The sequence below is a fragment of the Sorex fumeus genome, unplaced genomic scaffold (assembly GCF_029834395.1).
Source record: "Sorex fumeus unplaced genomic scaffold, SorFum_2.1 ptg000044l, whole genome shotgun sequence".
Taxonomy (NCBI): Eukaryota; Metazoa; Chordata; class Mammalia; order Eulipotyphla; family Soricidae; genus Sorex; species Sorex fumeus.
In genome coordinates, this window is record NW_026606101.1 from 23465160 (window position 1) to 23480732 (window position 15573).

The following is a 15573-nucleotide window of genomic DNA, read 5'->3' on the forward strand; positions in this document are numbered from 1 at the left end:
AAGTCAGAAAAATGAATTATCTATGATTATCTCATCACTAATTTGTTTAGAAAGAAACCAGGGCACTCATCATTCTCTTAGTTTTCATCACTTTGAATAGTACATCTTTATCTTTTTTCCTTACTTCTCTCTCCCCATACTTCATTTTCTTTCTTTTTCTTTCTCTTGTCTGTAATATGGCAGAGAAGACTTCAAGTGATACCAGCTGGGGGAGTGACATGTGGATGCGATAAAGTTCATTGATTTGGGATATGCTTGTATTGAGACAGCTCACATAGAACTACATTCCTCAGAATTCCCTTCCTTATATAGTTCTGGGTTAATATAGGACACAAGATACAGACTGTGAAATATTTAGAATTGCTATATATATTTGATGAGAAGGTCAACACACGGCCCAAGTTGCTGTTTATGTCTACCTTTAGTTCTCTACAAGTTCATCTAATAGCTGGTCAATAGCTCCTGCTGCTCTTGGTGGAATCTCCTTCAGCTGCTCTGCCTCCTGGGCCAGGTGAGGGCATAGTTCCATGATGAATGATATCATCTCCTCCTGTAGGACACTCTGTCATCAAAGGTGGAGGCTTCAAGGAGGTGAAAAAACAACATGAGCCCTAATCTGTCCTTGAGGATTGCAACCCATCCTTGCAGTTTCTAATCTGTCTTTGTATTCTCCAATTGATATTCTTATTTCCTTTGTTGCTATCTTCCTTGCTGACTTTAGACTTTAACATCACACAAATATGGTACAATCTCATGTAGACTATTTGACCTGCTGCCACATTAAATGCTCACAATAAAGCCCTTATTAATTATCTCTTGGGGGTATGGCTTCTTTGAGCAAACTATTTTTAGTACACCTCAACTTACCGTTTTACAGCAGGGACATTGCTTTGTAGAATCTTTGGTTGGAATCAAGAGTAAAGACTCTGGTTCTGAGATTCGAGGAGAAACAAAACACTTAAGTCCACTGAGAGACACTTTATGAAAACCACTCTGAGAGGAGCTTTCCTAACTCTTGCTCAGCCACTCTTCCAACGGTCCTTAAGACTTGGGATCATCTAAGCAGTGGAAGAATACAACTTCTTTAATGTATTACAATTTGAGACAGGAAATTTCCAAAGAGCAGATGGTGTGTATAAAGTTTTGTGTTTTTCTCTCATGTGATCTTCCTCTTTTGGGTGTGTATAAGAGAGAGAGAGAGAAAGAGAGAGAGAGAGAGAGAGAGAGAGAGAGAGAGAGAGAGAGACATGGAGAGAGACAGAGACAGAGAGAGTATGTGAAGGAAGAAAGATGAACAAAAAGGGGAAACATATTTTTGTAGTACTTTTCAACTACAAGTATGTGAATCAGAGAGTGCTCTTTCAGTGTCAGGAAATTTAATAGCTTTCAAAAAAAAAAGAATACCACATTGAATTTGTGCAGTAGTGTTGGACTGCAATATTTCTGACCTGCCTTTGAGCCTCCTCTCTCCACATAGACTCAGCTCTTTCTGAAAAAGTAACCAGAAAAAATAAATTTTATTTTAAAGTCATCTACGTTGTTCATCAAAAATTTTCTTTTGTGAGAAAAGCACTTTTTAAGACAGCTTGGAATTTAATTTAGGTCCTTTTCTTTTCTTTTCTTTTCTTTTCTTGGTTGTTGTTTGTTTTGTTCTCTGAGAAAAGGTTTTTCCCCTTTGTTTCTCCTTCCTCAGATCTGCCTCTGTGGCTCCTTGGTTCTGCTCCCCTGGCACTGTTCCCTGCAATCCCCAGTTGGCTTTATCCTTATTTAGATCTCATACTCTGCTATGATAATAGGAAATTTCACTATTTAAAGCTCATTTTAAAATTTACGTTTTGATAAGTCTTGGATAACATCGGCAACGGCACAAAAAACATTGGCAATGGGCATGAAGCCTATAGAAATATGTTGTTCTATTGTTTTCTGACTTTCCTCTAGGAGACCAAGGATAAATCCAAGAAGAAAGCATGATTTTTTTTTTTTTGGTTGTTCTCTTTGTGTCTGGACCCTACTTAAGTCAAAGGATAGTATAGCTTTCATCATCACTGTATCACTGTCATCCCGTTGTTTATTGATTTCCTCAAGCAGGCACCAGTAATGTCTCCATTCATCCTAGCCCTGAGATTTTAGCAAGTGCCACATTGGAGGCTCTTTCAGGGTCAGGGGAATGAGACCCATCATTGTTACTGGGTTTTGGCATATGAATTCTCCATGGGGAGCTTGCCAGACTCTGCCTTGTGGGCAGGATACTCTTGGTAGCCGGCTGAGTTCTCCTAGAGCGAGAACTGGACAATAAGATGGGTTTTGGTAAGTCTTGGATAATATCGACAGTGGCACAAAAAAACATTGGCTATGGGCACAAAGCCTAAAGAAGTATGCTGTTCTATTGTCCTAAGATACACTTCCGGGAGCTTGGTTTTATAGTCTCTAGATCTTGGCTGTTGATGGGATTACACGGTGCCGCTGGGGCAGTTGGTGGGTGTAATGCCTGGAACTACTGGAGGATGGAGGATCTGGGTGGAGGAGGCCCAGTCCAGATCCAAGCAGCCTTGGAGATCTCAACCCTGGGTCCCGCACACCTGGGTTCCTCTGCCGGTTCCTTCATGTGTGAGGCTTGTCCGAGCATTCAACATACCTTTTTTTAAAATATAAAAAAAATTATTTTATAAAATAGTTCACAATATCTGATCACATTTAATATTTGAACTCCAATCCCATCACCATTACACCTTCCCACGACCATATTTTGTATGTTTCCATCCCGAGCCCCAACCCCTGGCCTAAAGCAGAACCAAAATAATTTATTTTGTATTGTTTGTTATGGTGGGGACAGTTAGGCACAGGGTAGGAGACTTTGCCTTGTTCTCTCCTGGGAGCTGAGTGTGATAATCTCTGGATCCTGGCCGTTGTTGGGGTTACACGGCAGTTGGTGGGTGTAACTGTCTAGCTACTGGCAGGTCCAGTCCCAAACCGTGCAGGCTTGGAGATCTCAGCCCCAGGTCCCACACACCTGGGTTCCTCTGCCAGTTCTTTTATGCGTGAGGCTCATCCAAGTGTGTGGAGAGTGGTCCCAGTGGGCCCAACAGCTGAAGACCTCCGGGCCCCAGCCAAGGCCATGCTGGGACCACTCTCCACACACTTGGATGAGCCTCACGCATAAAAGAACTGGCAGAGGAACCCAGGTGTGTGGGACCCGGGGCTGAGATCTCCAAGCCTGCATTCGCGGCCACGCGACATCTTATCATCTCATTCCTACTTTGGACAAACTGGCAGGCTACCGAATGTAACCTGCCCACACGGTAGAGTCTGGCAAACTCCCTGTGGTATACCCAATAGGTCAAATACCAGTAACAATGATGGGTCTCATTCTTCTAACCCTGAAAGAGCCTTGAATATGGCAATTTTAAAAAAATCTCAGGGCTAGGACGAAGGAGATGTTACTGGGGCCTGCTCGAGGCAATCGACGAACAACAGGATGGTTGTGATTGTGTTTGTTATGAAAAACCACTGAAAATGCTCAAAAAAAATTTTCCTTAGAGGAGTGTGAAGACTGTTGTATTTTAGCCAGGGGCTATTAAGTCCTTCTATAAGAGATCATTAACATGTTGTTAAAGGTTGAGCCTTGTGTGCTTATATATATGTATCTGTGAAGAAAATATTTCCCTCTAAGATTGTTGCCTTTTGTGTTTAAACCCATCAAATGTGGTACAGTACTCTTGGAGTATGGGTGGGTTGAGGTATGAGTTGTCGGACGGTCCAGAAATACATTCACTTCTGGGTGAGGCCTGGCCTGAGTATGTGGAGAGTAGCCGTGAGCATGGTGGCAGTTGAGTTCTGGAGGTTTTCGCTTGCTGGGGCTGGGTCCCTTGAGGTGTGGAGGGGTCTCACCCATCCCCCTCCCGGTCATTCTGAATAAAATAGCCTGGCGCGGGGTCCAGTGCAGCATGGTTATCATCACGTCTTTTTGCTTGGGTCAGTTAATTCTTTTTTTTTTTAATGTAGGAGTATTGATATTTATTCAGCCATTGATTAGGCTGATTGAGTGGGGCATGAACTCCACTTTACTTTTTTTTTCCTTTTTATAAATTTGTTTATTGAATCACCATGAGAGCAGTTACAAAGCTTTCAGGTTTGAGTCTTGGTCATACAATGATACTGGTCATACTTCACCAGTGCTCATTTTCCACCACCAAAAACCCCAGTATAGCCCCCATCCCACACCCTCTCCTTACCTGTGGGGCAGATGACTTCCACATTACTCTCTCTCTACTTTGATCACATTCAATATTTCAACACCAGACCTACCATTATTATTTGGGATTTTACCCCAGCACTCAGCTCTGCCAAAAGGGCAACCATAGACAATTTGTTTTTTATTGCTGATTATGAATAACATATGATGTTGTGAGGCCGCAATAGTGGCTGCACGATTTTGGAATTCTGAAATTTTAACAATTAAATCTGGAGGGATTTTGAGATTTGTTCCTGAGTCTCTGGGATCACGGCCATTAAGCAGCTTGATTAGGAACCAGAGAGGCTGTTCGTGGGCAACGACCCAGGGTCTCCTTGGGGCAGGGAGAAAGGGGCCAGTTCCCCCCCCATCCTGTGAGGCCCCATGTATCTCGTCACTGTGGGCCCAGACCTGACTATCCAATGGCCCCTGGAGGATGGCAGCCACCAAATTGCCAAGAGGGAGCAGGTGGAGGGACAGCACCCTTTCCCCCTGGGGTGGCCCCGCACCAGTAACCTACTGCAGGGACAGGATGCATTTCTGCCAAAAGCCGTTGGGTTCCGAGATTTGTTTCTGAGTCTCTGGGATCATGGCCATTAAGCAGTTTGATCAGGAACCAGTAAGGTATTGCTTCCAATTATATAGCTGAGCCAGAGGTATGTCTCCCACATAACTTGACCATTTATTTTCTTGGTAAATTTTGCCCCAAGTTGTTGTGGTCTTGCAGCAATTTTGGGGTATCTAGAAGTCTGAGGCACCATCACGCTGCTGATGCACTCGCCTCACAGGTACAGATTGATATGCTGGTGGCACCATACCCCAGTGGGTCAGTTAATTATTTTTCACACCAAAATAAGAAAGACTTGCTACCAACTCTTGGGGTGGGAAGAAGGTGAGTAGGCAGGGATTTTTAATTGTCTAAACTTTAAGAGCTACTGTTCTTATTCAGAAGAAGAGCACTAATTCTGCATGTGAAGCACTGGGTACAATCCCTGGTACCACAAAGAAAAAGTCTAAGTATTAACAAGAATATTTTGAGTTTTATTGGAGTGATTGGGGAAGCATTACTTTGGAGATTTATATCTAGGACCTTTGCTCAGTCACTAAAATCATTTCACCAAATAAATGACACTATCATTTGTAACAAGATGACTTATGTTTTCTAGCTTTAACTTTTCAGTTGCAGAGAGTCACAACGGTAGAATTAGGGAAGCGAAATACTGAATTTTTAATACTTGAGATAGCTTATCTGTATGAGTGAGAGGTCTCAAAGGTAATTTAGAAGATTGTATTCCTTCCATTTTTGCATCTGTGTAATATTTTCAAGTTCTTTGACATTTCTCTAATTGTAAGATAGAGTTCATTTTTCCCCCTTGAATTTGGGTGGACTTGTAACTTATTTGGCCAAAAGCTAAGCAAAAGAAATGTTATGTATATAAGGCCAGATCACAAAAGGCCACAAATTTTTCACTTTGGTTATTGGGAACACCTTTTTATAGCCCTGATACTCTGAGGTCACCTTACTATCAGAATGCCCACAACACATAATATGTATATAGAGTCATTTCAACCTTATCTAGAATAGTGGACAAGTGCCCATATAACATGCCATTCTTGGTGGTGGGATGCCTGGAATTGAATGCAAGGTCTCTGATATATGGGGGTAGATGACTTTAGAAGTTAAAGAATTTGAGAATGGGTTTTCAGTGGGAAGCCTGCCATGGTGACAGGGGGTATAGAAGAGGGGACATTCAGACAATGGTTGGGGTATGTGAACACTGGGGGAAGAGACTGGTGCTGAATTGTATTATGTGTAACCCTACCCTTAGCTGTATTATAAATCATGGTGTATAAGAAGTGCTCAGTGGGAAGAAACTTGGGGTGCATTGGTGGGGGGAAGTTGACACTGGTGGCGGCATTGGTCTCCCATCCAAGTACTAATCAGGCCTGACCCTGTTTAGTTTCCGAGATCAGATAAGATCAGGTGCATTCAGGGTGGTATGACCTTAGACTGGTGGTAGCATTGGTGTTGGAACATTCTATGCCTAAAATTCAATTATGAATAGTTTTGCAAATAGTTTTGCAAAAAAAAAAAGAATAGTTTTGCAAAAAGAATAGTTTCTCAATAGAAAACTACAAAAAAAACATAAGAAGTGAAAGAAGTTCCATTGGTACTCGGCAGTAGGGATCCAGGTAAGTAACACTGAGGAATTGTTTCTTTGAGTAACACTTTACTTCTCTAGCTTTCTCAGTATGAGGGTGGCATGTTTCTATCCACGCAATGTGTCAATAAATAAATACCTACGTCCTACACACTTTAAAATTTGCATGAAATCAAGTTGTCAATCTTTCCCCAGGTAAGATCTTTGATATACTAGAGAGGTAGAGTTGGGGAGGAGGCCTAAGATTTTCACTAGGACAATTAAGAGCATGAGTTGTACAACTTATCTCTGAACATCCTCAACCAAGTACCACAGGGTAAAGTGTTATGACTATTCATGAAAAGAAAGTTGAATTACAGCTTTAATGCAGGGTAATACAAATAACTCAAGCTTATCTTCTCTAGTGTGGACCTACCCCAGAGAAGATACACTGGTATAAATCTTTTGTAGCACTGTAGCACTGTCCTCCCGTTGTTCATTGATTTGCTCAAGCGGGCACCAGTAAGGTCTCCATTGTGAGACCTGTTGTTACTGTTTTTGGCATATTGAATACGCTATGGGGAGCTTGCCAGGAAAACTTTCCATTCAAATGTTTAGGATACAAAAAAGAATATGAGAATTCTTTTTATCTATGATTGCCCTTCTTGTACCAAACATATTTTGTCTTATTGATTACTGTCTATTGCTCACTCCATATGTTTTGCACTTACTTAATAGGAAGAGAAATATGAATTATGACTACTAATTCACCTCTCACTGACAGTAGCATAATTTCTGATTTCCTTCACCATAGATTAATTATTCTTGGTTTTAATGTAAATGAACTTACTTAGTATGTGCTTTAATGTTTGGTATTTTATGTTCAATATTATATTAATATTTATTTTGGATTTTGCATATGTCAATAATTTGAATTTTTTTCTATTACTCAGCACCAGTTTGCTGTATAATAATATGATATATTTTCTAGGTTAAGGGTATAACTTTCTTTCCTTTTTTCTTTCTTTCTCTTTTTTTCCTTGCTTTGACTATTATGAGAAAAAAAATCTGTTAACACTCTTGTGAATATTTTAATTTTTTCTTTCAGTTTTATTGATGTGTTATATATCACTTTCCTTTTTTCATATTTTTCATTTTTTAGTGAATCACAATGAAGTACAGTTACAGACTTACAAACTTTTGTGCTTATGTTTCAGTCATACAGTGATTGAGTACCCATCCCTCCAGCATTGCCCATTATCCATTACCAATGTTCCCAGTATTATCCCTCCCATACCCCCATTCTCCCCTGCCCCCGCCCTCTCCCCCCCCCCCACCTCTGTGGCAGGCGCATTTCCTTTTACTCCTTTAGGAACTTTCTATGACATATAGCACAATAGTTTGGTATACCACTTGTTAATATATTATGAAATAATTACTTCAATATATTAAGCTAAAGTATATATTTTCATATAGATTCAAAAAATGAAGAGAAAAAGGAAACATTTCTTTTTGTGGTTTGTGGACTTTACTCTTAAACTTTCCTGAATAAATGCAAGAATAAACAATTTGGACTGCATGAAATTAAAAAACTTCTATACAGTGAAAGAAACTACTGCAAAAAACAAAAAGGCAGCTTACCAATTAGAAGAATATATTTGAATGTCATATGTCCAAAAAGGCATGCAAATCAAAAAATATAAGTAATTCATACAAATTAACAACAACAAAAGAATAAACAACCAATAAAAATTGAAGAAAATCCTGAATAAACAAGTTTTTGAAGAAAACACAGGTGGCCCACATAAACATAAAAAAAAATGCCCGGCATCACTTATTATTTAAAAAAATGCAAATAAAAACAATGAAACTTAACTTCATGTTGGTGAGAATAACCTATGTAAAGAGATTGAAGACAACAAAGGTTGTCAAGGATGTGAGAAAGGGAATTCTTGGTGGGAATGTAAACTGGAACACTCTGTGGAAAATAGATATTCCTAAAACAAAAATTGAAATACCAGCTGTTCCAATGTGATGTCACTCCCAGAAATTTGTCCGAAGGACACATAAACATTAAGTTGAAAGGTTATTTGTATCTTTATGTTCATAACGGCATTATTCACAAATAATGAAAACATGGAACCAACCTAAATTGGTTGGTCCTAATTTCAATCACCAACAAGTGATTGAAAAAAGAAGCCATGGAACTCGAAGGTTCATATAACAATGAGTTAACTATGGAAATTTGATGAAGTGCAGTTGAAGCAAGTGACTTCAGACTATGTGAAGTTGTGTCTATTTTTGATTTATGGCTAACAACCAGAGAGTAGGCTGCAGACAAAGGAAGATGGACATGAAGTTGGAGAAGCAAGACCAAGCTGAAACCTATGGGAATGGACGAATGAATGCTTGCTTTCCTTTTCTTGAAGCCTTCATCTTTGATGGCAGAGCTGTGCTGTTGGAGTAGCTGATAACATTTTTTTATCTTCTTTTTTAAATTTTTTTTTTTTACAGAACTAAACATGTATCTGACCGTGAAGCATAAAATTTAGCAGCGGGCATAGGAGTTATGAACATTGTTGTGTCTTCTAACCAGAAAGGCCAGCAAGAAGCAATAAGAAGATGCATAACTAAACTGCTTAAGAAGAAACCATGTAACTAGTTCTTAACCCTTTTTTTCAAATCTAGCATATTTTCTTTGGGTCTTGCAAACCTAGAAATAGGCTGCAAAATGCTTCTGGGAAATGAAAATAAAAGACTATAAAGGGGCTAGAGAGATAGCACAGTGGGCAAAGTGCTTGCCTTGTATGCCTCCAGTCAGGCCCCCATATGTTCCTCTGAGCCTGACCAGGAGTAATACCAGAGCTCAGAGCCAGGAATACGTCGAGTTACCACTGAATGTGGTCCCCTCACCCTTCCCCACCCCTCCCACCCCTTGAACAAAGATTGTGCACTATGTACCTATTATTGCCCCTTTTCCTAGCATATCTTCCCTGGATTCTTATGAACAATTTTAGAATGCAAGTTAAGAGTAGAATTATTCTATTTAAAGAATATAATTTACAATTATTTGGTAGTGTGACTATTATTGTTATTATCACTACTGTGATATTATTATTAATAAAAGATATTTCATAGCTGAAAAGAAACAAAGTAACTAGTAAAATAACAGTAAAAATCACTTCCAGATTCAGTGAAGTCTATAGTGGTTGCCAGAGAGGAACTGGGAAGGGTGGAAGGAATTAGTAGCATGATATTTTTGGTGGTGATGTCATGAAACTTTGGTGGCATCCTATGAAGAATCCTACGCAGAATTGTTAAAGCCTGAAATTTGTGATATTGTAAAGTAATGATAAATCAAAAAGAAGGAAATTTTTTTCTGTTTATCATATTATAGTGTTAACTATAGTCATCATGTGTACTTCATATCCGTAGTACTTATCTTATAACTGGAGAACTGACTTCTGACTTTCCTTCAGTTGCCCCTTCATTCACTTGTTCATATGTTTTAATAGATAGCTGCAAAAAGTCATTTATCTTGAGTTGCTGGGTAAAAATATTATTAGTCTCAGAAGATGCTTTCATTTCTCCAAAGTAGTTAAGCAATTTACATCTCTGCTAATGAATGATAGTTTGTTATTCAACATATCTGCCAGTCCTTGGTGTTGTCAGTCTTTTGCTATTACTAGTCAGAAAATTTTATAGGCAACTCCCTATGGTTTAAATTCACATTCTCTTATGGGTGAACAGGCACCCGGGCTTCAGCTATATTGGTGATATGGGTGAGTGCTCTAGCCATATATTCCAAACACAGACTTAACAAAACTGAAAACATGAGATCGAAGCTGCAGCCACTGAAACGTGGGGATGTGCCTGTCAAGTTGGCAGGTGGGGATGGGTCAAGGGGAGGGAATACTGGAAGACTGGTGGAGGGAAGTTGACACAGGTGGTGAGATTGGTGTTGAAATATTTTATGTCTAAAACTCAACTGAATAATTTTGCAAATCATACAGCTCTTTAATTAAAATGCCCAAAAAATAAAATAGCATTCTCTTGAATAAGGATGATAAGGGTATTTTCATTATTAGTCCCCTTGACTCTTTATCAAATTTGTTTCATGTGTAGAGACTGGCAAGCTACCCGTGATGTATTCGATATGCCAAACACAGTAACAACAAAGTCTCCTATGGAGACGTTACTGGGCCCGCTTGAGCAAATTGATGAACAACGGGAGGATAGTGACAGTGACAGTAAAATTTGCTTTGGTTTGGTGTGAATTCTGGCAAATGCATATAGTCATTTCACGGCCACTAAGGTCCAGGAAAAAAGAAACATTGAAACTCCCCTAAATTTCTTTTAGTGTCCCAGGGAATTTCTTTCTGATGTATGATTAGCCAAATTTTTGTCCTCATATGTATCAGACGTTTTAACCAATAACTCTAATTATACATGATTTACTGGTTAGATCTACTTTCTATTTAGGTCTAGAGATGTTAGTGTTGAATTTTAGACATTTTGATGTCGGGCGGGGTGTGAGAGATCTAAGGCAGAGGTTCTACTTACTATCTGAAATGTTTCTGTTTGCCTTCTCTAGGATAAGGCAACTAATTAACCCTCAAATAGATCTATTGCTAGAGATCCAGATGGATTTTCATGAAATTTCTAAAGTTTTTAGTTGGATACTTGGGTCCAGGTCCTTTGGTACTATTCAGATAAGAACGACAAAGTATACTTCAGATAAATTCAATTGAACTGATTTTGACCTCAGTCTACGAATAAACTTGGAAACTATGAAGGTTTTCACATTCTCTTAATCACTGACACTTCTCATATGAGCTTGTACTTTTTGAACATTTTTACATACTTTTCTGAGATCTAATTTTCAACCAGGTTGAGATATACCTAAACAAAACTATATATATATATATATATATATATATATATATATATATATATATATCTTGGAGAGTCTGGCAAGCTACCGAGAGTATCCTGCCTGCATGGCAGAGCCTGGCAAGCTACCTGTGATGTATTCAATATGCCAAAAATAGTAACAATAATGGGTCTCATTCCTCTAACCCTGAAAGAGCCTCCAGTATGGCAGCATTGGGAAAGAGGAGTAAGAAGAGGTTACTAAAATCTCAGAGCTGGGATGAATGGAGACATTACTGGCGCCTGCTCGAGTAAACTGGCGCCTGCTTGAGTAAATCGATGAACAATGGGAGGACAGAGATACAGTGATACAGTGAAAGAGAAAACATAATGAAAAGGGAAATCTTCTTTTACATTCTTTTGTGTGTGATTAAAAATGGCTCAAAAGGAAACAAAACAAAGAAACCAAACCTGGGCTTGAGACCATAAGACAAAGTAGTCTCTTCCCTGAATTTTCTTGTTTTGGTGCTCTACACACAAGCTCCCCTTTGCCATAAAGTCTCTTGCTTTGTTGGCATACCTGGGATAAATTTTCTTCCAAATGTCAGAGAGGAGCCCATCTTTGGGTCTTGGGAGAAATCCTTTTTTATTTTATTTTTAAATTTTTTTTATTAGTGAATCACTGTGGGGTACAGTTACAAACTTAAGAACTTTTGTATTTGCATTACAATCATAAAATGATTGTTTACCCATCCCTCCACCAGTGCCCATTCTCATCCACCAATTTTCTTAGCATTTCTCTCACCACCCCCACTCCATCCCCCACCACTCCAACCCACCTCAGCGGCAGGGCATTCCATTTGGGTGTTGTGGTTTGCAATAGAGGTATTGTGTGGCCATGATGTTCGGTCTTTAGTCTACTTTCGTTTGGCATGCATCTTTCAACCCGAGTGGGTCCTCCCAACATCCTTTACTTGGTGTTCACTTCTTTATCTGAGTTGCCTTTTCCCCCAGCATGTGAGGCCAGTTTCCAAGCCATGGAGCAGAACTTTGGGAGGGGTCCTTTATATCAAATTTGTGACTCCTGGTAATTCTTTCTAACCTAGGACTTGTTTTATTGTGTATTTTTCAGAATTTGGGAATCTTGGAGGACATTCTTATGTCATGCTTTACTTACTTGACACTGAATAAAAAAATAATCAATTTTAGGATTGTTTCTGCTCTGACATAAGGTTGAAACCTCAGAATGTTTGGATTAGAGGTGGCATAAAAATCTTAGTCCTGGGGCTGGAGCAATAGCACAGCAGGTAGGGTGTTTGCCTTGCACGTGGCCGACCCGGGTTTGATTCCCAGCATAGTATATGGTCCCCTGAGCGCTTCCAGGGGTGATTCCTGAGTGCAGAGCCAGGAGTAACCCCTGTGCATCGCTGGGTGTGACACAAAAAGCAAAAAAAAAAAATTCTTAGTTCTATTTCTTAGGGCTTGGTCTCTATTTTCTGGCACCCTTGTTTTCGAGAAAAGTCTTCTCTCAGAAGAATAAAATGCCTTACAAGTCAGGGGATTTCATTATGTGGTAGTTTTCTTCTTTGGTGATTAATGATGTCAAGAAGGAGAAAAGTTTCTTCCTTCCTGCCCCAGAAGTTCCTGAAATTTGGGCTAAAGGAAAAATTTTGGGGAGAAATTTTGAGCTCCATAATTAGGTAAAATTTAGATTCCAGGACTTACCAACTGTCCTACTTTCCCCAAACCAGTTGGCTACTCAAATCACCAGGGCTGTGTTCTTCAGAATAATAAGACAAAGCACAGAGTATGTTATGAAGAAATGGCCTTCTTCAAATTGGCTGCTTCCGGGATTTTTCTGGAAACAGCATGATCTGACTAGGTCACTGGGCAGGGTACTCAGGTTTGCCTTGTAGACTGGGATGTACATACTCTCTTCAAAGGAAAAGAGACAGCCTTGATTGTAAGCTGGTTGGCTTCCTGGGACTTACCTGACTTGATTGGAGGAGGTTGCCCAACTTTAGAAAGTGCCCTCAAAAAAAAAATTAAGAATAGCCTCTAAATATTCTACTGCCCTTTAGCAGGTTGAACTAATGAAAAAGTAATCCAGTTGGCTCTCTCATATAATTACACAGTGACTAATTTCTGAAAATATTCTTTCAAAGGTATTAATTATAAGTCTGTTAAGAAGAGTTATGTTAGAATAAGCTGACTGCTGGACACTGAAAATACAAAATTGAATCAAACCTACCCATTTGTATACATGAATTAGCTCTTCTAATATTCATAATTATTTATCCTAATGCTACTTAAGTTTTAACCTCAAATAATTTCTCTGTTAAACAATTTTTATTTGGGATTTTCACTTTAAAAATATATATATTTTATTTAATTTTTGATTTTGGGGTCACACCTAGATATGCTCAGGGATTACTCCTAGTTATGCATTCAGGAATCACTCCTGGAAAGCTTGGGGGACCATATGGGGTGCAGGTGATTAAATCTGGGTCAGCCACATACAAAGACTTTTCTGCTTTACTATTGCTCCAACTCCAAGCAAAGAGATACTTAAAAGATGAAAATTATAATGACAAAATGACCAAATTTCTCTTCTATATGCTTTAACATAACATAATCCACCTAGTGAATGACTAGAGTTAATTTACAAGGTGCTTTTATATGCATAATCTCATTTCTTACATATGTCGGGAGCAATATTGTCAGATTTTTTGCTACTAAGGGGACTGGTGTTTAGAGAGGTTATATTACTTCCTTAGCTAAATGATAGACCTGAGAGGGAAACCAGGGCTAGTGTAAAGGCCTGTGAATCCCTGCTGCAAGTTTCTATAGTTCTTATTGCTTAGGCAACCCTTCATACCATACGTTACCTCGCACTGTGATTATCTAGGTATAAACTGACTTTGTAATTAAATATGAGTTCCTTAAAAGCAGGGATCCCACATTTTGCGGTTAATCCTTAGAATTCAAAATAAATATTTGTTGAATGAATCAGCATAGTGCTTCTCTTTTGGTCTTATTTCTTTACCTACATCTATGTCCTCAATATAAAATAGAGAACTGACTTTCTTGGCCTTATGCCATCTAAGGTTGTAGTTTATGGAGTTGGTAGCTAAAAGACAGTGTAAGCAGGTTACAGAAACTAGATAATATTTTAGTGATCAAGGAAGAGGATGGTAAAATTACCAGAATCATCTATTTACATATAAGTAAAATAAATTTATTTTGAGTTTTAAGAAAAAGTGATGTGAAATGTAAAATAATCCTAAAATTTGATTTGGAAGATCGCCAGGTTTATCTTTATTTCTGTATCTAGTCCACAGAGGAAATCTCTTGCTACTCTTTTCTACATTTTCATCCTATTTAACGCTATGCTTTAATTTGTTTACTATTTTATCAGATTTATTGATATATAATAGAAATATAACATTGTATGAGTTTATGGTATAAAACACAGTGGATACATGTATCATTGCAAAAGTATTACTGTAGTAATTTTATGTGATAGTCTTCTCATAAAGTTGCAATTATTTTGAGATGAGAACTTTCAGATTTACTCTCAGCAACTTTGAAATATACCATGCATTTAAAATTTGTTGTATTGTTAATTGTTGTCATCATTCTATATATTACATACCCTGCATTTATTTTATAACTGGAAGTTTGTGCCCTTTGAACCCTCTTTACCTACTTACTCCCCACTTTTTAGCAGTACCAATATGTTCTCTGCAAAGATAAGTTTGTGGGATTTCTTTTTTCATTGATGCTTCCTGCTTGTTTGTTTAGATTATACACATGAATGAGATTATACAATAAACATCTTCCTCTATATATCCTATTTCATTCACTACAATGCCCTCAAGCTCTCTCTCTCTCTCTCTCTATGTATATATATGTATATGTTGTAGCAAATGGAAAAATTTCATTCTACTTATGACTGAATATTATTTAATTTTATGCATGAATTTTAAAAATCCATTAGTCAATTGAAGGACACTTAACTTTATTTTAAATAATGTGGCAGTAATCATACTCCTCAAGGTAGTGTTTTCTTTCTTTTATAAGTACTGAGAGGTGGAATTTCTGGATAATATGGCCATTCTATTTTTGGTAGTTGTATTTTTATTTTTTAATGCACTTAAACACTTTTTCCCATGATCACTCAATCACTTTATATTCCACAATACCATAATATATTCAGGTTGCTTCCTCTTATTCTTGCCAATAATTTCTTTTTTTTTTTGATAATAACTTTCTGGGCTGGAGCGATAGCACAGCGGGTAGGGCGTTCGCCTTACACGCAGCCAACAT